Genomic DNA, 23,850 nt, shown 5'->3' with positions numbered 1-23,850 from the left:
TCTTCACATGCATAAGATCTACTCTCCCTGCAATAACCATCTCTCTGATAAAATGGTAATGTACCTCTATGTGTTTTGTCTTGGCATGGTAAACTGGATTCGTTGCCAGGAGTACACTACTGAGATTGTCACATAATAAGGTCACTGGAGCATCCACCTGAATATCCAAATCAGCCATAAGCTTGAGCAGCCATGAAATCTCACATGCTGCCAATGCAGCACCCCTGTACTCAGCCTCAGTGCTAGACAATGTAACCGTTGGTTGCTTCTTGCTGCTCCAGCTGATCATGCCACTTCCAAGGCCAAAAGCATAACCACTTGTAGATCTGCGATCATATGAGCATCCTACCCAATCCGCATCTGTGTATCCAACTAGTTTCAAGGGCTTATCTCTCGTATAGAACAACCCATAATCTATAGTGGACTTAGCATATCTCATAATCCACCTAACAGCATCCAAATGTGGCTTCCTGGGCTTCAACATAAACTGACTTATGAGCTCAACTGCATAACTCAAATCAGGCCTAGTGATGGTCAAGTAGATCAGACTTCCAACCATCTGCCTGTACATAGTCACATCCTGAATTTCAGCTCCAGTGCTAATGTCCAGCTTGACATTCTGATCAAGGGGTGTATCCAATGGTTTGCATTCAACCATGCCATACTTCTTCAGCATTTCCATGGCATAATGTTTCTGCATCAACCATAAACCATTTTCAGCCTTGATTACCTCAATACCCAAAAAGTATTTCAATTCACCTAGATCTTTCATGTCAAATTCAGATTTTAGCATCTTCATTACATACTGTATGCCCAAGTCATCGTAACCAGTGATTATCAAATCATCAACATAGATAACCAGCACTACCAAGCCTTTACAAAGCTCCAGACAGGTCCTGACACACTCTCCTTCAAATATACTGAAGATTCATTCAACACATACCTCTTTGCAGAAACAATGACAGCCTGCACAACGACAGCCTGCTTCTCTTCAACCTCTGCCCTGAGTCTTCAGGTTGCAAGTCTTTCTTGCAGCTTCATGCCTTCAAGAGCCCATCCATGATGGCTCTGATACCATGTTAGAAGAGAGAGGGGGAGAGACAACGTAATGGAGCTACTACCTGACCTTCAGGTCGTTCATCATATTTCATTTTTTCATAGACTACAAACATAACATAAGTGTGTACAATAGTACTAAGGTCCGTAGGACCATTCACATTGGGTCTAAGACCACCGACTTATTTAATGTCCCACACTTGCTGATACAGCTGGACACAGCTAATGTCGGTCATACATACTATGAGCTTGATATTCTAACATTGGGGGTTATAATTAGGTGGCCGTAGCTGAAGAGGATAAGTTAAAGATGATGTTTATTACAATTTTTGGTACTTCTATGTACCATGTGATGGCTTTTGGTCTACGTAATGCTCATGGGTCTTAGAAAAGAATGACTAATAAGATGTTTACCGATATATCCTATGAAGAGCTAAAGGTTTTCATAGATGATTTGGGGGCAGCTACCATGACTCATCATAGTTCTATGTGCATGCTTTGAGCGATGTCACGGGTATTGTATAGCGTTGAATCCTCAGAAGTGTGTATTCGAGGGTAGCTACCATGACTCATCATAGATAGTTGATTGTTCTATGTGCATGCTTTGAGCGATGTCACGAGTATTGTATAGCATTGAATCCTCAGAAGTGTGTATTCGGGGTGCCTTATGGCCTACCATTAGGTCATGTTGTGAGTGGGGCTAGCATTGCCATGCTGACCCTAAAAAGGTGGTTGTTATTGTGGCCCTAAGCCCACCCACTTGCCCTAGGGAAGTTCACAGTTTTGTTTCATCCATAGGGTACTATCGTGGATTCATTAATACATTGGATGAACATTAGTTACCCTTGACGAATCTTTTATCTCACAGCCATGTTTTCGAATGGGCAGAAGCATGGAAAGTGGCATTTGAAGATGATAAAATGGAATTATCCAAAGCATCGATTTTAAAAGCTCCAAAAAGGGGTGAGGTTTTCTATTTATTCATGACTGCAACAAGGCATAGTATGAGTTGTTGCCTATCCCAAATTTGGGAGGCATAGCTTTATTATCCTATTGTATTTGCAAGCCGAAAGTTGGGAATTTTAGAGCTTCATGACATCTATTTGGAGAAGTTTTGCTTGGCTATGGCATTCACCACCAAGAAGTTCATACACTATATTCTTTATGAGAAGATGGTATTCTTTACCAAGGCAAAGGGATTCCAGTTTATTGTTGCGCAAGCTTCAATCCTCTAATCGCCTAGCCAAGTGGTTGATTTCTTTGCAAGAGTTTGACTATGAGATTAGGAGCAAGCCACCAAAGCTGCAGGGTATTGTAGAGTATCTAGTAGATTTTGGTGAGCCTAAGGAAGAGTGGGCTGATATTAGTGACTGCGAGGACTTAAGCAAAATTGATATAGTCTCTATTCTGTCATGGTATGCATCTATTACATATTATCTATCAACAAGCAATCCGAAAAAAACTATTTCTGAATCCGAGAAGAGAAAGATCAAGCAATAAGCACTCAGCTTTTCAATAATACTAGGTATTTTATATAGGAAAGGTGTGGATGAGATTTATCATCGTTGTGTGGTGCATGATGAGGTATCCTTTATTTTAAAAGAATGTCATGATCTAGCATGTGGAGGTCATTTTATTAGATGACTCATCGCCTAAAAAGCTTTACGTGTTGGTTATTGTGGTGGCTGACGGTTTTCTAGGATGCTTTTACATATGTTAAGCATTGTGATGTTTGTCAAAGGACACGATGCTAGGGATAATCATAAGTGGTCGCTTAATCCTATTCTTGTGACTTTGCCCTTTGAGAAGTGGGATATTGATTTTGTTAGAACTGTGCATTATAACATTATATCATTGTGGCGATGGACTATTTTACAAAGGGGGTTGAAGCTTGAGCTATGATGAAGGACAACGCCAAGGAAATAGCTAGTTTTATTATGGAATAGATAGTTTGCCATTTCAATCCACCTAAAGAACTGGTGTTCAACTTAGGACACATTTTTTGAATAAGGATATAGAATCCTTAATTGAAGCTTTGAAAATTAAACATAATAAAGTCACCGGATATAATCCCCAAGCGAATGGACAAGTAGAGAGTACCAACAAGCAACTTGTAGGGATTTTATCCAAGACTCTATCAAAGGAGGGGTAAGCACGACTGGGACAAGAAACTTCATGTGGCTGTTTGGGCTTATAGCACAATATAAAAGAGCAACAAGCCATGCCCCATTTAAGTTGGTATATGGGGAAGAGTGTGTCTTGCCCTTGGAAATTGAGTTACCTACTGTGAGGTTTGCATTGAACCATTCTTTGGGAAAAGAGGAAGCATTGCAAGAAAGGTTGACCTCCATGGCACATCTTGATGAGATACAAGTGTAGGCTTTGTTACATCAAGAGGTAGGGAAGAAGAGGATGACAGCGCTACATGATCTTTATGCTAAAAGACTTAAATTTGTGAAGGGTTAGTTGGTCCTATATTATGATGCACGTCACGAGTTATTTCCTGGCAAGTTAGAACCCAAATGGGATGGCATTTATAAGATTGTTCATATAGAAAAGAATGTCTCTATAGCCCTTTTAGCAGATTTGAAAGCAGTAGAGTTTAAAAATAAAGTAACTTTAATAAGTTGAAGCCCTATTATGTGCAGGGGCTAACGTCAAACTTGATACCTTTGCACGTCTTCCAGGATCCAGCTTAAACTTGCAGTAGGTGCCAAGGCAATCGAATGGGCAAAATCATTCCTTATCTTGAACATCCATATTTAGAGCAATGTTACCACCAAGGTTGTGTGATCTAGTGGAGTAAGGGTTATCATATTACTGAGTGGCAAGACGGATTCTTTTATATGGGATATTAAGGTCTATTGGGGGTTGATACTTTGTATTTTGACGGAGCTTCATGAGGGTCCACTAAGCATGCAAGTGTCGATATGGTTATTAAAGACCCCCGACATAGACTCGCTATGAAAATGGGAGTTTATCTAGGAATCACTTTTACTAATAATATAGCAAAATACAAAGCCTTAATCATGGGACTAAATACGTGGTGGTATCTGCCATTTATTATTGAAAGGTGATTCACAGTTAGTGATCAATCAATTGAATGGGACTTATAGTGTGAGAGATCCCATTTTGTGGATGTATCATTGTGCAACTTTGGATATACTTCACATTTTTGAGATAATGACTTGGTTCCTCATCAGTGGAACCACTTTGCGAATTCATTGGCACATTATACCTTTATTGAGGACATATTTCTTAATTGTGGTCCTAAGGGGCTATTCGAATTGCCCGATCTTATTAGCTTAGGACTATTGTGGGAATTGCTTTGCTGACACGTCTTATGATGGCCAACAATGCTTAGTATGGGTGATGAGCCAGGTAGCGATCGACCATCTTCCTTAGAGGTGTGTAAAAGAGGATTCTAATCCTTGAATAAAAGAAACATGAAAGAAAATAAAGAAAAATACCAATAGAAAATAAGAATGGTTGGAGTGAAAATACAAGTGAGTAGAAGAAAAAGGATTTGGTATCGCCTTGCAAGCACTTGGTAGGTTCTTGGGTACCAAGACAAGACATGAGGCCAATGCCCTATTCTCCTTGGATCACAATACGCTCACCTCCCTCTTTTTTACATGCTTGAGTATCAAGTCTTGAAGTATAAAATGCGATGGATCAAAAGTATCTAAAAATGAAAGACCAGGCTATAGGAGTCCTCGCCTAGTAGGAGTTCCTGGTCTAGTTGTCCTTAGTTGGATAGCCATGTCAAACCACCATTTAGGATGACTCCTTTGATAGCTCTTTTTATCCAGTCTATGTTGGAGCAATTGGTTAGCCACTAGCTCTAGATCTCTGTCAACTTGGTCTATCTGAAAGGTGAGAAGGATCTAAGCTTGCACGCAAGAGCTATGGCGGGAGAGCAAGAGCAAGAAAGAGAGAGACAAGAAATGGGAACTCCAAAAGTCACAATGTGTGATCGGGCCTTCCTTTATTCAAACTGTCACTAAAAGAATAAAGAATAAAGTGATGGTGACGGGCGCCCGCCACCTGTAGTGTGCATGGCAGTGACTGTTAGTGTTGTAATACACAAGCGGCTAGGCGGAGGCGCCTTTACCCCCAACAACCTCCCACTTAAAGACGAATCTGCCCTAGTGAGGAGTGAAAAGAAAAAAGAAAAAAGACCATACAACATGTACACTTTCGTGAGCAGATCTGCAGGATTCTGGTCAGTCGAGATCTTGACAAGATCAACAGACTTGTCCTCAACGACCCCACGTATGAAGTGATACCTCACCTCAATGTGTTTCGTCTTCGCATGGAAGACCGGATTCTTGGCTTCTTGGCTAACTGAATAGCTCTCATAGAATCCGAATGTAGTGTATGGATAGCATCAATACCAAGGTCAGCAACCAAATGACCCAACCAAATGGCCTCCTTACAAGCCTCAGTGGGTGCAACATACTCGGCCTCTGTAGTAGAAAGGGCCACGCATTTTTGCACCTTGGACATCCAAGAAACATCACCTCTATCATAGATGAATACATAGCCAGAAGTGGACTTCCTACAATCTGCATGTCCTGCATAATCAAAGTCAGTGTACCCCACGACTCCTGTATCATGGCTACCATAGCATATGCACATATCTACAATGCCCTTTAGGTACCTCATGATACCCTTCACGGCATCCCAATGCTTCTTGCCAAGTGTAGCTATATAGCGTGCCACAACACCAACTGCAAAGGCAATATCTAAACGAGTGGCTGTCATGGCATACATAAGACTGCCCACTGCGGATGCATAGGTAATCTTGGCCAGCTTGGCCCTCTGCTCATCTGTCTGCGGACAATCAGCCTATGATACCTTTACATAAGAAGGCAATGGATAGCCAATAGGCTTTACGTCTTGCATGCGCAAGCGCTCAAGGACCTTATGAATGTACTCTCTCTGTGACAAGTAGAGGAGTCTCTGATGCCTGCCACGTCTAATACGCATACCAAGTATGTGAGCGGCATGTCCCAGACCTTTCATCTCAAAGCTCTCCTTGAGCTGAGCCTTAAGAGCATCTAGATCATCATGAGCTTTTCCTACTATCAACATATCATCCACATAGAGTACCAAAATCAATAAAGAACCATCATGGGCTTTCTTCGTGTAAAGACACAGATCCATAGCACTGTTGCTGTAGCCCTATGACTGCATAAAGGCATCAAACTTATGATACCACTCCCTAGGTGCCTACTTCAAGCCATAAAGACTTTTCTTCAATTTGCACACTAGGTGCTCCCTGCCAGGTTCTACAAAGCCCTTAGGCTGCTCCATATAAATCTCATCATGCAAGTGAGAGCGGAATTTTGGTATCAAGAAGTGCTTCAAAATAGCTAAAAATTATGAATATCAAGGGAAAAATATCCAACGTCAAAGGCGGCGGCTCGATCTAGGACGATTTTAAGCACCAAAGTGCTTTAAAGGCGCCCGAGCAACACTTGTTGATTTTTCATAATTTTTCAAACAGTCGTGCAGGTTGACACGAGTTACTGCCCAATGCGAGATGCCGAGCCGAATGCCCAGGATTTTTCAGAGCTCAATTCCGAGTCCGGACGGGGAAATGGCCAAGAATTGGTCAAGATTTGAAGAGGTGGACATGAGTTGGGCCAAATGGTAAGTGACCCTTGGGGTCTTGGGAGGCATTTTATGCCACACAAAATCGTGGCATGAAGAAGAAGGCAAAAAACGTAAAGAAGAGGGAGAGAAAACTGCGCCCGAAAAATGCGCCATGTGGGAGGATGAGGGTGATGGGGGGCTGCAAGCAACCCACCCAACTGATCATTGGCCTTGTCTTCCTTCTCCCTGCTGGTCATATCGCCGCCTCTCACCCGTCAAATGGTGGCGTGAATGCTGAGATAGAAATCTAGTCTTTCTCTCTCCTCTCTCTCTCTCCCCTAAAGGCAGATTCATGTGGTGAAGAGGAAGAAGAAGAATGGATGATTGATGCTTGTCCAATGAAGACCGGATTGCTCCATAGTGCAAGAAGATTGAAGATTGTTGATTGTGGACTGTCCTGAGTACTAATGGTGGCTGGAAATCAGTCCCGAGATATGGCAAATAAAAACCCGCAACCCGCAAAGAACGGTAATCTCATTTTTACAAAGGAAAATGGTGTTTTTATGCAATTTGCTTCATGAATTCTTGTTCCCATGAGATGATTATGCATTATAATGTTATTTTCAATGTCTTTCAACTGTTTATGCTCAGAAAATCAGAAAATCATAAGTGTTGTGGATGAAATTAGTAGTGAAAAACTAGTAAATATGCAAAATAAGGAAAAATTGGGTGTTTTTGAGATATCAATGGGAAATATCATAAGACACACCAGCTAAACTTGTCTTTTTGCTGCAAATGAACCTAAGGGCCACAGCCCACAACTCATTTTGAATTTTCAGTCATTAATTATTGAAAAAAAATACAAGGAAAATAGAAAAAATAAGGGAAAAATAGGGAAAAAATGGATTTTGAGTGCCGAAAATTAAGGAAAAATAAGATTCATGTTTGTGGATGTATGGGGGGTCTGAAGTATGAGGTTTAGCCTCAGTTCAGCCCTACCTCTATGTTCTAGTGAATTTTTATGGCTTTTATGCAATAAAAATGTGGAAAATGAACCCTAAACCTATGCAATATGCACAACCTAAACGGGTGAGGGGTTGGAGTGTATAAAAAGCGTGTAAATGTTGAATGAAATGATGAAAAGCTTGCTGGTTTTTTATGCATACCATATAGATTGGACGATATTTAAAGATTAAGAACCTAGTAGCACGAGGGTTTCTCGGTGCTAGGTTCATGCAACGCCGCATACGAGTGATAGAGAAATCCATTGAAAGAAATGTTTTCCACATGTGCACCAATGCTGATTTTATTAATTGTTTAAGCACATGGACATTCACAATTTGCATGACGCATGAAATTTAAAAAGTATCAGACAATACCCCCTGAATGCATGGCAAATTGTTTTCTAGAAACATGACCAACGTTGAGTGAGTAAGGTTGTCCAAGCTATAGGCTAGGCGTTGGGTCTAAGGGAAAGTAAAGTGAGGAAGCATGGTATATCTCCTGGAAATACGCGAATCATAAAAGAGAGAAGTTTGTGTGCGTATGTTATATATGTTTAGCGACGCATCGAGGGGCCAATCCCCAAGGTGTAGGAGAGTCGCAGTGAGGTAGCGGCATTCAGCCGTTGGAGGACCTCCTATGTTTGTGCTTCGTGCTATCTGGCAATGTGTTGGGACTCCCTCTGAGGAGTGTTAGTTGGGTTAGAGTTGGACTACAAAATGTAATACAAATGCAAGATGTTTAGGAAGATGATGTATGTGTCATCCACGCTCCTGGCCGCGGGGTCGTGGGGTTGTTGAGCGCATGATAGAGGTCCGGCTAGTGCATGAGCCAGTGCCGGCACGTTTTAGGTCCCATTAGTGGTGCATCTGCTGGGAGCCGCTTACAAGTGGCGGTCCTCGAATCCTGATTGTCTAGGGACCAATTAGTAGTTTATGCCAAAGGATACTGAGATTGATCAGTTATTTATCGATAAGCATCGTCTAGCAGAAAAAGCAAGAGAGAGATGAAAGAGCTAGGCGATATGCTGAAATTTTTAGGAGATATTCCCCTAAGCGGGAGATGGTCTAGTTGTCATTCATTGTTACAACATGAGCAGCATACAACTAGCTAGGAATCCAGTATTCCATGCCATGGAAGACATCTATCAGATCACTTTGAATGAGCCGATAGAGGCCCAAGATCGCATAAGAGATGCAGACGTTATCGAGCTAGACCTTGGTACGCCTGATGAGTCGTGACCAATCAAATTAGGTTCTATGCTCAGCACAGCAGAAAGGGAGGACTATGTGTCCTTGATTCAAGAATTCCGTGATATCTTTGCCTGGAGTTATGATGAGCTGAGAGGCATTCCTCCTAGTCTTGCTGTTCATACAATTCCGTTGAAAGAGGGCAGTCGTCCTGTACGACAGAAAGTAAGGCGTATGCCTTTCGAACTGAGGGACGGTCTGTTTGAAGAGTTACAGAAGCTTCGGAAAGCGGGTTTGATTTTTCCTATGCAACACACGGAATGGTGTTCGCCAGTTGTGATCAGAAAGAAGAAGAATAATCAAATCTGATTATGTGTAGACTTTAGGGAGCTGAATAAGCAGACAGTTAAGGACTACTACCCATTGCCATTTATTGACCAGATTTTGGATCAATTAGCGGGTAGGGAGATATATCCGTTTATGGATTGCTTTGCAGGATATAACCAGATGGCAATTGCAGAAGAGGACAAGTTGAAAACAACTTTTATTACTGTCTTTGGTACTTTTGCATACCATGTGATGGCCTTTGGTTTATGCAATGCGCCTGGTTCGTGGCAACGAACAGCAGATAAGACATTCGATGACATATCCTCTGAAGAATTGAAGGTGTTTATTGATGACTTAGGGGCCGCCACCGTGAGAGAAAGGCAGTTGATCATTTTAAGAAAATCCTTTGAGCCCTGTAGACAATTTTGCATCGCCCTAAACCCACGGAAGTGTGTTTTTGGAGTACCTTATGGGCTATTGCTAGGCCATGTGGTCATTTCGGTAGGTATTGCGACAGATCCCGAGAAGGTCAAAGTCATAGTTGCCATGGGTCCACCATGCACTCCGAAAGAAGTTCATAGCTTTCTGTCTTCGGTTGGTTATTACCATAGATTTATAAATGCCTTGGTAGAAAGAACGTTGCCGCTTACAAATCTATTGTCCTTTAGCTGTTTGTTTGTATGGAGCGACCCTTGTAAGGTAGCTTTCGAGGATGTGAAGCAGGAGCTAGTAAAAGCTCCCGTTTTAAAAGCACCTAAAAGAGGTGAGGTGTTCTATATATTTTTAGCAGCCACCATGCATAGTATCAACTGCTATTTAGCCCAAATTTGGAAAGAAAAGTGGTACCACCTGATTGCTTTTGCTAACCGGAAGCTGGGGGTATCCGAAATCAATTATACCTACATGGAGAAGTTGTGTCTGGCGATGGTCTTTGGGGCCAAGAAATTCAGGCATTATATTCTCTATGAGAAAGTCGTGCTTTATACGAAGGCGGAGAGGCTTCGATTATTGATGAATAAGCTGCAACCGCCTGATCGTCTAGCAAAGTGGTTAATCACTTTGCAGGAGTTTGATTATGAAATCAGGAGTAAGCCACCAAGGTTACAGGGCATTGTGGAATGTCTTGTGGACTTTGGGAAAAATTAAGCAGTAGGCATTAAAGTTTGCCTTGATCGCAGGTACATTATATCGGCAAGGGGTTGATGACATCTATCGCCGATATGTGATGCCTGACGAGGTGCCATTCATTTTGGAAGAGTGCCATGATTCTGCTTGCAGAGGCCATTTTGCTAGATGGCTTATAGCACAAAAGGCTCTAAGAGCAGGTTATTGGTGGCCTGCCATCTTCCAGGATGCTTTTGCGTATGTTAAGAGATGCGATATTTGTCAACGACATGATAGTCGAGAGAATAGGAAAAGACCACTCACCGCTATTATGGCGATACTTCCATTTGATAAGTGGGGAATAGACTTTGTGGGTCCTATTACTCCGTTGTCGACTGTGCAAAAGAGGTATATCATTGTAACAACTGACTACTTCACAAAGTGGTCAGAAGCACATGCAACAAGGAAAGATGATGCTAAAGAAACTACTAGTTTCCTTTTAGAGCAGATAATATGCCGTTTTGGTCTACCGAAAGAATTAATGTCAGACTGCGGAACCCATTTCCTGAATAAGGTGATCAAAAGCTTGACAGAGGCTTGGCAAATCAAGCACAACAAAACGACTCCTTATAATCCGCAGGCGAATGGGCAGGTTAAAAGTACCAACAAGCAGCTTGTGGGTATCCTATCGAAAGTCGTGTCTGAAAAGAAACGGGACTAGGATAAGAAGCTGTATGTGGCAGTATGGGCATATAATACCACGTTCAAGCGAGCCACTGGCCACACGCCGTTCAAACTAGTTTATGGTGAAGAGTGTGTTTTACCCTTGGAAATTGAGTTGCCGACCATTAGATTGGCAGTAAACCATTCTTTGGGTAATGAGGACGCCCTATTAGAGCGATTTACGACCTTAGCACACCTAGATGAAATTAAGTTGTAAAGTCTGACACCAAGAGGTGGCTAAACGTCGCATGAAACAGTTGCATGACCTGAAAGCGAAGAAGTATACCTTTAAGAAAGGACAACTGGTTTTATATTATGATGCGCGTAGGGAGCTTTTCCTAGGAAAATTGGAGCCTAAATGGGATGGACCCTACAAAATCGTTAGGTTAGGGAAGAATAACTCTACAGCCCTATTAGCTGATTTACAGGGAGTGGAGTTTAAGAATAAGGTTAATCTTAATAAGATTAAACATTACTATTTCTGAGTCTGCTAATACAAAGAAAATGCATTGCAGGTCCATGCTAGGAATGATCTGAGACCTGCGGAAAAGAGCTTAAAAGATGGTTGATGGGTCGGTTAATCCCTTATTTGGAGCACCCATATTTGGAGCAAAGATACCATCAAGGGAAACTCATCTGGTGGAGCAAAGGATATAAAGTGATTGAGCAAGAAAACGGGACCTTTGTGTGGGAGATTAAAGTCTTCTGCCATCACTGTTTACGACTGTTGACAAGTATGCCTGTCGACTTCAATGAAGAAGGTGGGATGGAGCCGTCAGTTCATCCTCTCAACATGCTAAACTTTGACTATCATAGCTACGAATAGAGGAGTTCGTGATGGCCGGCTGTGTAAACCCATTGTGGACGTATACATTATATTTTGACGGAGCGTCCAATGGCCGTAATAGAAAAGGAAGTGTGGGAGTAGTAATCCGAGACCCCCGACAAAGAGTTACGATGAAGTTAGCTGCTTATCTCGGGGTAGGATTCACTAACAATATGGGGAGTATAAAGCCTTGATTATGGGACAATATATTGCCAAGCAAGGTGGTATTCATCGATTGTTAGTAAAAGGGGATTCCCAGTTGATCCTGAATCAGCTAGATGGGACATACACAGTGCGGAATCCCATTCTTTGTATGTATCATCGGACTGCAATGACCCTACTTGAGGAGTTTGAGAGAGTGTCTTTTCAGCTGATCCCACGTTACTGGAATCAGTTTGCGAATTCATTAGCAAATCTTGCTTATGAAGAATACCTCTTTTTTATGTGTGGTCCTAGTTTGGATATTGTGATCAATGATGAAACAAGACCCGGCCGCTTGTGGGGGATGTTATAAGAACATGCAATATATGGCAGATGATGGTTGATATGGGTGATGCAACGAGTAGCCGCCGAGACCAATCTACCATTATTATCTGGGACCCATAGGTTGATTAGACATCATATTATGCATAGCCTCTTGCTATCTATGCAGGAGGGATGGGTCATAACCTCATGCATTTAGTTTAGGGCTACGAGCCTGTTTTTCCTCCTTGGGAGGGAGCCTCTTATTGTATATCTGGATTCTTCCAGGGAAGGATGTGTAGGTGTTACTTTGTTAGGCCAAGAGGGCCAGTGTTGCGAGGTTTTGAATGTTTAATTTCGTTAGGCCAAGAGGGCCGATTCAGTTTTGTAATGAAGTGGTTTATTTCATTAGGCCAAGAGGGCCAGTTGTCTGTTTAGTGCGGTGCAGTTAATGGTTTCTTGTTTGAGTTTTGCATTAGACAAGTTTGAAGACAAGCTTAGAAGGAGCCTTTTGTTGCATGGAAGATTCTTGTGGCCCTATCCAGGTGATATCTTTCCTTTATGAGTACTATGGTTGTTTGTTATATGTAGTTGAGTACTTGTTAAAGGGGTTTTTCGGTTTTGTTGGGGACCGGCGTCCAAGGCATGGAGTCCCGAGGTTTCGGTTTAGTATGCTTGAGGGAGGTCTGAGTAGTCGTTGCCTCCTGTAAAGACATTGTCAGGCATCAAAAGACCTGTTTTAGAAGGGAATCCTCGTGACCCTGTGCTACTAGCCTGCTAGGCAGCCGTTCTAGGCGCTCTTGTTAGTTGCGAGGCCGTTAGAGAAGCCTGCCAGAAAAAAATAATGATGATAAAGGGGAAAAAAAAACCCTGAATATTTGACAAGATAATAAATATAGATACAAAGGTGTGTAAAAAGGGGTTCTAACCCCTATCAAAGAAAAGAAAAGAAAGAAACATTTATAAGCAGTTGATCATCGCCTTGCGAAGGCCTGGTAGGTTCCTGGGGACAAGTCAGACCCGGGGCTGATACCTTGTCTTCCTAGGGGTGGCTTCTTGCTGGAAAAAAGAAATTAATTAAGGAAGGTTGGAGCGAAAATAAAAGTGAGCGTTAGAAAAGGATTAAGTGTCGCCTTGCGAGTGCTTGGTAGGTTCTTAGGTACCGAGACATGTCCTGAGGCCGATGCCCTGTTCTCCTTGGGTCACTACACTCAGCTCTCTCCTTTTTACATACCCGAGTATGTCACTCAAATAAAGCCCTAAAGGAAAAGGTGCTGCAAGAAAATACTTCTTGATTAGGCTATAGGAGTCCTCGCCTAGTAGGAGCTCCTAGTTGTGTTGTCCTTAGTTGGTAGGTAGTTCAAACCACCACTTGGGGCAACCTCTTTGACAGTTCTTTTTAGTTTGGCTGTGTTGGAGCAGTTGGTTAGTGACTCGCTTTGGATCTTCTATTAGATGATGCTAGGCCTACTCCTTGTGGATGTCATGCCTTCGTTTGTCAGGGGGTAGGGTGAGCATTGTGCTGAGTTTTATCGCATATTTGCTTTGTATCAACTTGATGCTTCTTTGGTTGTTTATGTGCAGATATGTTCGTGGATTCGACGGGCTGAGTCGCCCTATCCCGTGGTCGCCAATGAGAGAGGAATTTTGGTGCCGAGAAGTGCTTAAAAATAGCTAAAAATTATGAATATCAAGGGAAAAATATCCAACGTCAACGGCGGCGGCTCGATCTAGGACGATTTTAAGCGTCAAAGTGCTTTAAAGGCGCCCGAGCGACACTTGTTGATTTTTCATAATTTTTCAAACAGTCGTGCGGGTTGACATGAGTTACTGGCCAATGTGGGATGCCGAGCCGGACGCCCAGGATTTTTCAGAGCTCAATTCCGAGTCCGGACGGGGAAATGGCCAAGAATTGGTCAAGATTTGAAGAGGTGGACATGAGTTGGGCCAAATGGTAAGTGACCCTTGGCGTCGTGGGAGACATTTTATGCCACACAAAATCGTGGCATGAAGAAGAAGGCAAAAAATGTAAAGAAGAGGGAGAGAAAACTGCGCCCGAAAAATGCGCCATGTGGGAGGATGAGGGTGATGGGGGGCTGCAAGCAACCCACCCAACTGATCATTGGCCTTGTCTTCCTTCTCCCTGCTGGTCATATCGCCGCCTCTCGCCCGTCAAATGGTGGCGTGAATGCTGAGATAGAAATCTAGTCTTTCTCTCTCCTCTCTCTCTCTCCCCTAAAGGCAGATTCATGTGGTGAAGAGGAGGAAGAAGAATGGATGATGGATGCTTGTCCAATGAAGACCGGATTGCTCCATAGTGCAAGAAGATTGAAGATTGCTAATTGTGGACTGTCCTGAGTACTAATGGTGGCTGGAAATCAGTCCCGAGATATGGCAAATAAAAACCCGCAACCTGCAAAGAACGGTAATCTCATTTTTACAAAGGAAAATGGTGTTTTTATGCAATTTGCTTCATGAATTCTTGTTCTCATGAGATGATTATGCATTATAATGTTGTTTTCAATGTCTTTCAACTGTTTATGCTCAGAAAATCAGAAAATCATAAGTGTTGTGGATGAAATTAGTAGTGAAAAACCAGTAAATATGCAAAATAAAGAAAAATTGAGTGTTTTTGAGATATCAATGGGAAATATCATAAGACACACCAGCTAAACTTGTCTTTTTGCTGCAAATGAACCTAAGGGCCACAGCCCACAACTCATTTTGAATTTTCAGTCATTAATTATTGAAAAAAAATACAAGGAAAATAGAAAAAATAAGGGAAAAATAGGGAAAAAATGGATTTTGAGTGCCGAAAATTAAGGAAAAATAAGATTCATGTTTGTGGATGTATGGGGGGTCTGAAGTATGAGGTTTAGCCTCAGTTCAGCCCTACCTCTATGTTCTAGTGAGTTTTTATGGCTTTTATGCAATAAAAATGTGGAAAATGAACCCTAAACCTATGCAATATGCACAACCTAAACGGGTGAGGGGTTGGAGTGTATAAAAAGTGTGTAAATGTTGAATGAAATGATGAAAAGATTGCTGGTTTTTTATGCATACCATATAGATTGGACGATATTTAAAGGTTAAGAACCTAGTAGCACGAGGGTTTCTCGGTGCTAGGTTCGTGCAACGCCGCATACGAGTCATAGAGAAATCCATTGAAAGAAATGTTTTCCACATGTGCACCAATGTTGATTTTATTAATTGTTTGAGCACGTAGACATTCACAATTTGCATGAAGCATGAAATTTAAAAAGTATCAGACAATACCCCTTGGATGCATAGCAATTGTTTTCTAGAAACATGACCAACATTGAGTGAGTAAGGTTGTCTAAGCTGTAGGCTAGGCGTTGGGTCTAAGAGAAAGTAAAGTGAGGAAGCATGGTATATCTCCTGGAAATACGCGAATCATAAAAGAGAGAAGTTTGTGTGCGTATGTTATATATGTTTAGCGACGCATCGAGGGGCCAATCCCTAAGGTGTAGGAGAGTCGCAGTGAGGTAGCGGCATTCAGCCGTTGGAGGACCTCCTATGTTTGTGCTTCGTGCTATCTGGCAATGTGTTGGAACTCCCTCTGAGGAGTGTTAGTTGGGTTAGAGTTGGACTACAAAATGTAATACAAACGCAAGATGTTTAGGAAGATGATGTATGTGTCATCCACGCTCCTGGCCACGAGGCCATGGGGTTGTTGAGCGCATGATAGAGGTCTGGCTAGTGCATGAGCCAGTGATGGCCCGTTTTAGGTCCCATCAGCAAGTCTCCATGTAAGAAAGCCATCTTGACATCCATCTGGTATAACGCCAAGTCAAGCTAAGCAACCAAAGCCAAGACTAAGCACAGGGTGGTCATCTTAACCACAGGAGAAAAGACCTCATCAAAGTCCACACCATGCTCCTGGTTAAAACCCTTTGCTACCAATCTAGCCTTGTATGCCGGCTTAGGGTGTCCATGGGTACTTTTGAGCTTGTAAACCCACTTAAATGGCAAAGCCTTGTTACCCATAGGCAAGGAAACCAAATCCCAAGTCTCATTCTTATGCAAGGAGTCTATCTCAAACTGCATAGCCATCCCCCAGGAGTGACTGTAACCCCTACGCATAGCCTCATCATAAGTGAAAGGCTCTTCTGCATCTGTAACCAAGGCATAATGCATCGAGGGCTGAAATCTATCAGGTGGACATCCCTCTCTAGCAGACCGTCTCACGGTAGGCTCTACTGCCTGCCCAGTTGCCTATCCAACACCCTGACCATGAGCATCTACTGCAGTTGTAGGCTGTCCAACTGGTTGTGCAGGAGCTCTCGACTCCTCCTGAAATATGACCCTATGGATCTCAACAACTCTCTTAGGCTGCCTATGCATCTTGTCTTCATGGAAGACAACATCATGACTGCGGATGACTTTCCGTAGCTGGGAATCCCAGAGACGGTAACCCATCTCGCCTGCATCCCCATAACCAAGGAAAATGCATTTGACACTCTTAGGATCCAGCTTACTTCTCTTGTCCTTGGGCACATGGCAAAATGCCTCACATCCAAAGACACAGAGATGTGCATAAGAGGGAGGTTTTCCAGTCCATACCTCCTCTGCAACCTGGAAATCCAAACCATTAGAAGGTGATATCTTTATGATATGCACAGCTGTACTAACTGCCTCAGCCCAAAAGCTCTGTGGTAGGCCTGCATGGCTAAGCATACTGCATACATGCTCCTGGATGGTTCTATTCATCCGCTCAGCCAAACCATTCTGGGGGGGGTGTAGGGGCCGGTCAACTGACGCTTAATATCCCTCTCATCACATAATTGCTCAAAAGCACGTGAGACATACTCACCCCCATTATTTGTCCTTAGGCATTTTAGCCTATACCCAGACTAGCTCTCAACCAATGCAAGCCATCTCTGAAACACAACCAAGACATCGGATTTCAGCTTAATGGGATAAGCCCAAACTTTCAGTGAAAACTCATCTATGAAAGTAACAAAATACTTTGCACCACCCATAGACTGACAAGGCATGGGCCCACAGACATCCGAATGTACCAATGCCAAGCGCTCACTCATGCGTGGCCTACCAGACTTCTTATGCGTAGACCTAGTCTGCCTGCCATAAAGACACTGGTCACATGAATCAAAACATGCATAATCAAGGGGCGGTAAGTACTACAAACCAAAAAGCATTTTCATTCCCTTCAAAGACATATGGCCCAAACAGGCATGCCAAAGAGATATATGTGGGATGGAGCCCACAGACAAAACATGATCAAGGGAAGAAGTGGATACAATCAAGGGATAGAGGCTGTCAGCCTTGGCACCTCTCGCAATCACAAGTCTGCCACGAGTGATCTTCCATGCAGAGTCTCCAAAAGATACATGATAACCTGCGTCATCAAGCTGTCCAGCTGACATGAGACTGCGTGTCAAAGCAGGTACATGACGTACATCCTGCATAACAAAACTGCTACCAGAAGGAAACTGCAGCCTAACATCACCAATGCCCACAATATTAAGAGACCTGTCATCACTCAAGCGCACAGAACCCGAAACAGTATGGTATGAATGAAACCACTCTCGGCAAGGTGTCACATGAAAGAATGCACCTGAGTCCAAGAGCCAACACTGTGCATACATAGAGTGTATCTCTATCATCTGTGAAGCACTAGAAGAAGCTGCAAGGATATAATCATCATCAACATCCTCAAGCTGCATAACATTAATCTCTTCAATTTTAACAGTGGACTTTATAGGCACTATGTTGCGATCAGAAAACTTATCCTGCACTTTGTCTTTCCCCTTATCTTTGCGCCTTTCATTGTGCAGTTCATGGCATTGTGGCCTAATTTGGCCCTTTTTCCCACAATGGTGACAAGTAACATCTGCATTCCTGCCACGGGATTTGCTACGTGACTTTCCACGAGACTTGGACCGAGATTTCTGAGAATCCCATCCACGGCCACTACCACTGCCACGCTTTCCATATCCATCATTCCTGCCTCTAACTATCATAGCATGCGACACACGAGAGGCATCCAAATTCTTACGATTAACCTCTTCCTGCTCTGCAGAAGAGCACTCTCAACATCAAATAATTTCAAGGTAGGAGCAGAGGCACATAATGCAGTGTGCCATGACTCATTAAGAGTACCAAGCAAGAAAAGAGAAGCGACATCCTCTGCAAAAGTGATGTCCTGCGAAGTCAAGTTCTTGAGTATAGCATAGAACTGGCTCAAGTGAGCAGATATAGTCACATTCTCCTTCATGCGCAGATCCATAAGCTGCTTCAGCTAATACATCTGACTCGCTGGACTTTTCTTATCATAGAGATTCTTGATTTTATCCCACAACTGCCATGCACTCTGTTCTTCCTCAAATACATTGTAATGAACCTATTCTATGAGAGATAATACAATAGTGGACTTGCATAACTCATCAAGCTCAAGCCATTCCTCATCTGGCATAGTTGCAGGCGGCTGCCCGCTCAACCCCAATGGTTTGATCTGCAATTTCTGCACCAACACCTGCCAAATTTGGCTCTTCCAATAAGAGTAATTCGTACCATCAAGCTTAGTGATGTTGAAAATAGCATGATCAGTGGACGAATTCGCCATAATGCAAGCTGGAAGACTGCAGACAGTTTAAAACTGCTTGCTGTTTACTACAGAAAATGACCAAAAAATCACCAAAATCAAGAGAAAATGGTGAGAAAAGTGTAACCAAAGCTACTGCCCACCAAGTACTAGTGAAAGTACATTATTTCAGAATATTTCAGCATGAAAAATCCATGTCAGTTCGGAGTTATATGCTTGCTGTAATAAATGACAGCAGGGTACTGTGAGAATCAATTGTTGACCAAATCACTGCACCAAGTCAATAAATGACAGCCAAGACATGACCAGCCATAAACGGGCATAAATTAGCACCAAACAGTCATCAAGACCCTGAGCAAACACCCAAACATGCCACCAAAGCATCCGTCAGTGAGTAGGCATACCCTCTGGATAGTAGGGCAAAGTATACTGGCAAGACGACCTGACACCGTAGGTGTATGCTCGCAAGAGTGCAAAGCCCAAACTCAAGTCAAAAGCAACTCCAAGATATCAGTGCATGAACCATGGAACATTTTAAGTGTAAGAGATCCCAAAGTCTCAAGTATCTGTAAAATGCTCAAATAGCATAAACCTCCTGCTTAATGTCGATCAAGCATACAGGATGCTCCCACTGGCACAAAAGGCGGATAAACGAGCTCAACAGCTCAATCAAACCAAGTCAACATACCAAAGACAGGTAACCAAGACAATGCCTCAATAGAATCCCAAGAGCATGACGACTCAAAGCAACTGTAGGTAGCATTCATGAGCAAGACATACATCCCAATAAAGATCTCTGTCAACCAAATTGACATCCAATACAAAATTCCGGAATAGCAAATGAGAATCCAAGCCAAGTCTTCAGAGAGCACTAAAGCTCAACAAGTACATGGTACACTGTGCCAAGACAAATGCATCAAGCCATAGGCATCAGGTAAGCATGTACCAAAGGGCATATAACCGTCAAAGCACTGACCACTGTCAAGCATAGACCGATGTCAATAAGTGCGGGCTGAAATAAGCTCAAGCTTCCAAAAGCATCCAGATCCAATGACAAGCTCGAAGTCGTCCCTCGATGATCAATACATCATAGCATAACCCAAGACATACACCCAGAACCCATAGGCATATGTCAAAGTATGAAAGATAGCTTCAGCCCAAGAGTATTCAGCATGCATTTACTGTTATAAACTGTGTATTTCCAACCCCACAATTAGGCCAAAATCATAGCATGACATGTAGCTTCAATCCCCCAATCAATCGGGATGCAATAGGCATCAAACCGGTTATGTAGTTATGCCCAAACAAGCATAGGCATAAACTGTGAATGTAGCACTAGCATCAAATGTCTGTAGACTATTTATAACAATCCCCTGAAACACTATTTTTAGACACCAAACCAATGCCTAATCTCAAAGGATCAATGCCAAGTATCAATACATGTGCAAAAAGCTTGAAATGGAGCCCAAACAAGTGCTTAATGCCAAGCTAGAGCTGGGGCTAAAGTAACTAGTGTGTGGCTGAATGAAATCTGTCCAAAATCAGGTGCAAATCAACATGATGTTGCTGCTGCTCTTGTTGGTCCACGTTGCAGGTCTGGAGAGATTGGAGGGTTCAAACACGAGCCAAAGAGGCCTTGGAACAAGCCTTTAGCAGCCCACAACCAGTGGTAAAGAGATATGAAGATTAGAAGCTTCAATGATGGCTGCCCTGTTTACCTAGACATGTGGACTGAAACAAATCTCTGAAATAATGAAGCAATACCTCAATGTCAATGCTCTGATGGTGCCTCAATAGGCCAGGAAGAAGCTTGGGAAGCCAGGGAGTGACGGGAGCTCAAGAGAATGAGCTATGGCTGTCGGGAAGGAGACCCAATGTGAGTGGGGAGTCGCTGGGAAGCTGAGAATGCCACGAGCCAAGCTCAAGTGTCGAGAAGTTGAGCTTTGATACCAGTTGAAAGGTGAGAAGGATCGAAGCTTGCATGCGAAAGCTATGGCAGGAGAGCAAGAGCAAGAAAGAGAGAGACAAGAAATGGGAACTCCAACAGTCACAATATGTGACCGGGCCTTCCTTTATTCAAATTGTCACCAAAAGAATAAAGAATAAAGTGACGGTGACGGGCGCCCGCCACATGTACTGTGCACTGGCGGTGACTGTCAGTGTAGTAATACACGAGCAGCTAGGCGGAGGCGCCTTTACCCCCAACACTATCCCTTGTGGATCTTCATGTCTTGATTTTGTCAAGGGATCAAAATGAGAGCTGTGTTCATGTTTTGTTGTATATTCTTCTTTGAAGCATCTTGATGCTATTTATGGTTTTTCTATGTGTAAGTCGGTTCATGGATTCAAGGGGCTGAGTCACCCTATCATGTGGTCACCAATGAGAGCAAATTTTTTAAGCCGATTTAAAGCGTAAAAATACCCCGGGAGGCATAAAAGAGCAAATTTTCATGGAAAATGAATTGAGAGTGGATCAAGGAGCTAGAGTTTTCCTAAGTGGATTTCAGCGTCAAGAATCCAACGCAAGTCTCCATTCATCAATCGAAGGTCGTTTGACCCCTCATTTAATGATTGCAGGTTATGGCATTGTGAAGCAACTATCCGATCCTGGAGCCAAAAATTGCATGAGGGAGGCTAGATTGATAGATTTCGATACCACAAAGCCAGCCGTCCAATCAGATCGAAATTCGAAGCCTTTTTACCCCTCCAACGAGGCCAAAACCACTTGTCAGGAAGTGTGAACATGCGAAAATCAAACCGATTATTTTGAAAGTTAATGGTTAAGCCTTAAGAAGCTAAAAATTTTCACAAAAGCTAGCATGAAGGTAGGTGGGGGGACTTTTTTTGCGCCCCTTCGATTCCGGCAAGATGCCTCTCTCTGCCAAGGGAAACTGTCAAAGATGAAAGGTGGTCTTCGATCCCTCCACGCGGAAGGCTCTTTGTTCTAACTGTATGCATGCGAGAATTGATGCAATGAATGAAATTCTCCTATTTCATTATTTCTCTCTCTTCTCTTTCTCTCTCCTCTCTGTACCTTGTTCCCATGGCCTATTGTATGTGAGAGAGGGATAGGTTGAGATGAAAGATTTTGGATGTGTGATGATATTGGTGTTATAGAGCATAGATCGAAGGTTGAGGATGCATTAGTGGCCATAGAAGAGCATCAGCAGCTTTCCAACTTTGAAATGCATGTGGATTCATATAAAATTGATCGTGTAACTACTCGGTTTTGATGTTTTATAACAAATCTTTTGTGCATATTATGGAAAATGGCTTAGAATGATTGAATATGATTTCTATTGCTTAAAAATTTAGAATTATCAGTTGGTTCTTGCTATTTGTAATTAAAATGAAAATCAAGAAAACTCACAATGTGGGATTTACAGGATTTTAGAAGAATTGAGAGTTTTATGAGTTTTCATGGTTCTTATTGTGTTCATATGGGTCATATGGAATATAACACGGATTCTTGAATCATATAAGCTCTACATGTCTTTTAAAAAAATAAAAATAATAAATTATAAGATAAATTATAAAATTTCAAGAAAAAGGGAAAAATAGATTTTACACATTGAAAATTTACTAAAAATTATGAGTATACCCATGAATGTATGGTGGCACTAGGGCATGAGGTTTAGCCTTAGCTTATCTCCATTATTTATGTTATAGTGTGTATTTATCACTTTTCATATAAGAAAAACACATAAAAATACTCTTTACACTTACCACCGTAAGTAAAATTTTAAACGGTAGGGGGAAGGGTTCTGAAAAGTTGAGTATCATGTGGAATACTGATTTTATGCATATTTGAGCATATAAGATTCATTTGTTTTAAGTCTTAAAAAGGCCAGTAGCATGATTATTTTGATGTTGCCTTAGCAACGATGCAATACAACTAGGGTGAACTCATGAAAAATATTGTTTGTGCACATCCATGTTGTTTGATTTATAAGGTTATTTATTCGTGTGCTCTATGGCATTCACTTTGCATCTGCATTTTCATACATGGTATCAAGAGAATTATCCCATGGATGCATAACACTTGTTTTCGAATGATTGACCCACATTGAGTGTGAGGTTCCCTAAGAAATAGTAGGTCTAATGTTATTGTTTCCTTAGGGATTGATGTGGTAATGATTGAATTACCTCCTGGAATGTTTCATTAAAAGAGAGGACTATGTTGCGTACATGCTTTATACTGAAATGGTGCACCATGGGGCCAATCCCTAGGATGTAGGAGAGCCGTAGTAGGGCCACAACAATAAGCTAGGGGGGTACCCCCTTCGTTTTTGTTATGAGGTGATAGACACCGTTATGTTTGGGTACTCCAATTGCTTGGAATCGAGAAGGGCAACACGTTGGACTACAATCTAGAGATTAGATGAGTGTAGGAGGCTCAGCTAAAGCCCTGGAACGAGTGTCGGGCCCCTTTTTTGTCCTGACAGTGATCATCTATATTGATTGCAAAGAATATTGTGGTTTTTACAAAGAGGCTTTGCACATGAATCTGATTTTTTGGAAGGCAGACAAGATTCATGCATATGAGATGAGATCGCCCCTTGCTGCAAATTTCAGGAAGGGAGATATGTAGAAAATCCTTGATGATCTATCTGCATGTAATGCCTATGTAGTAATGGATGTTGCAACACATGGACTCTAGATAGAAGAAGCTCTAGAGAGCATTGTTAATTTAGGTAGGAAATCTAGAATTTGTACTCATGCCTTGGAAACTACGGGTAAGGGAAATATCCCTAAAATAGATTTGAATAATGCAGGGAGGAATACTAGGGATAAGACTAGATAGGATTCACTTGTGGTTTCTTATTCAATTTATGCATATTTGACAAAACTACAAAACACAAATGTTATTATTGAAGGCAAGAGAAAAAAGGAAAGATGGTAATCCAAGGACTTCCAAGAGGATAACTAGAGGGGGTGGTGGGACTAATCCTGAGAGTTGTCTGTGCCTCCTA

The sequence above is a fragment of the Lygodium microphyllum genome, chromosome 6 (assembly GCF_053477565.2).
Source record: "Lygodium microphyllum isolate KBCC chromosome 6, Lygodium_microphyllum_v1.1.10, whole genome shotgun sequence".
Classification (NCBI taxonomy): domain Eukaryota; kingdom Viridiplantae; phylum Streptophyta; class Polypodiopsida; order Schizaeales; family Lygodiaceae; genus Lygodium; species Lygodium microphyllum.
Note: the sequence above shows the minus strand (reverse complement) of the source record.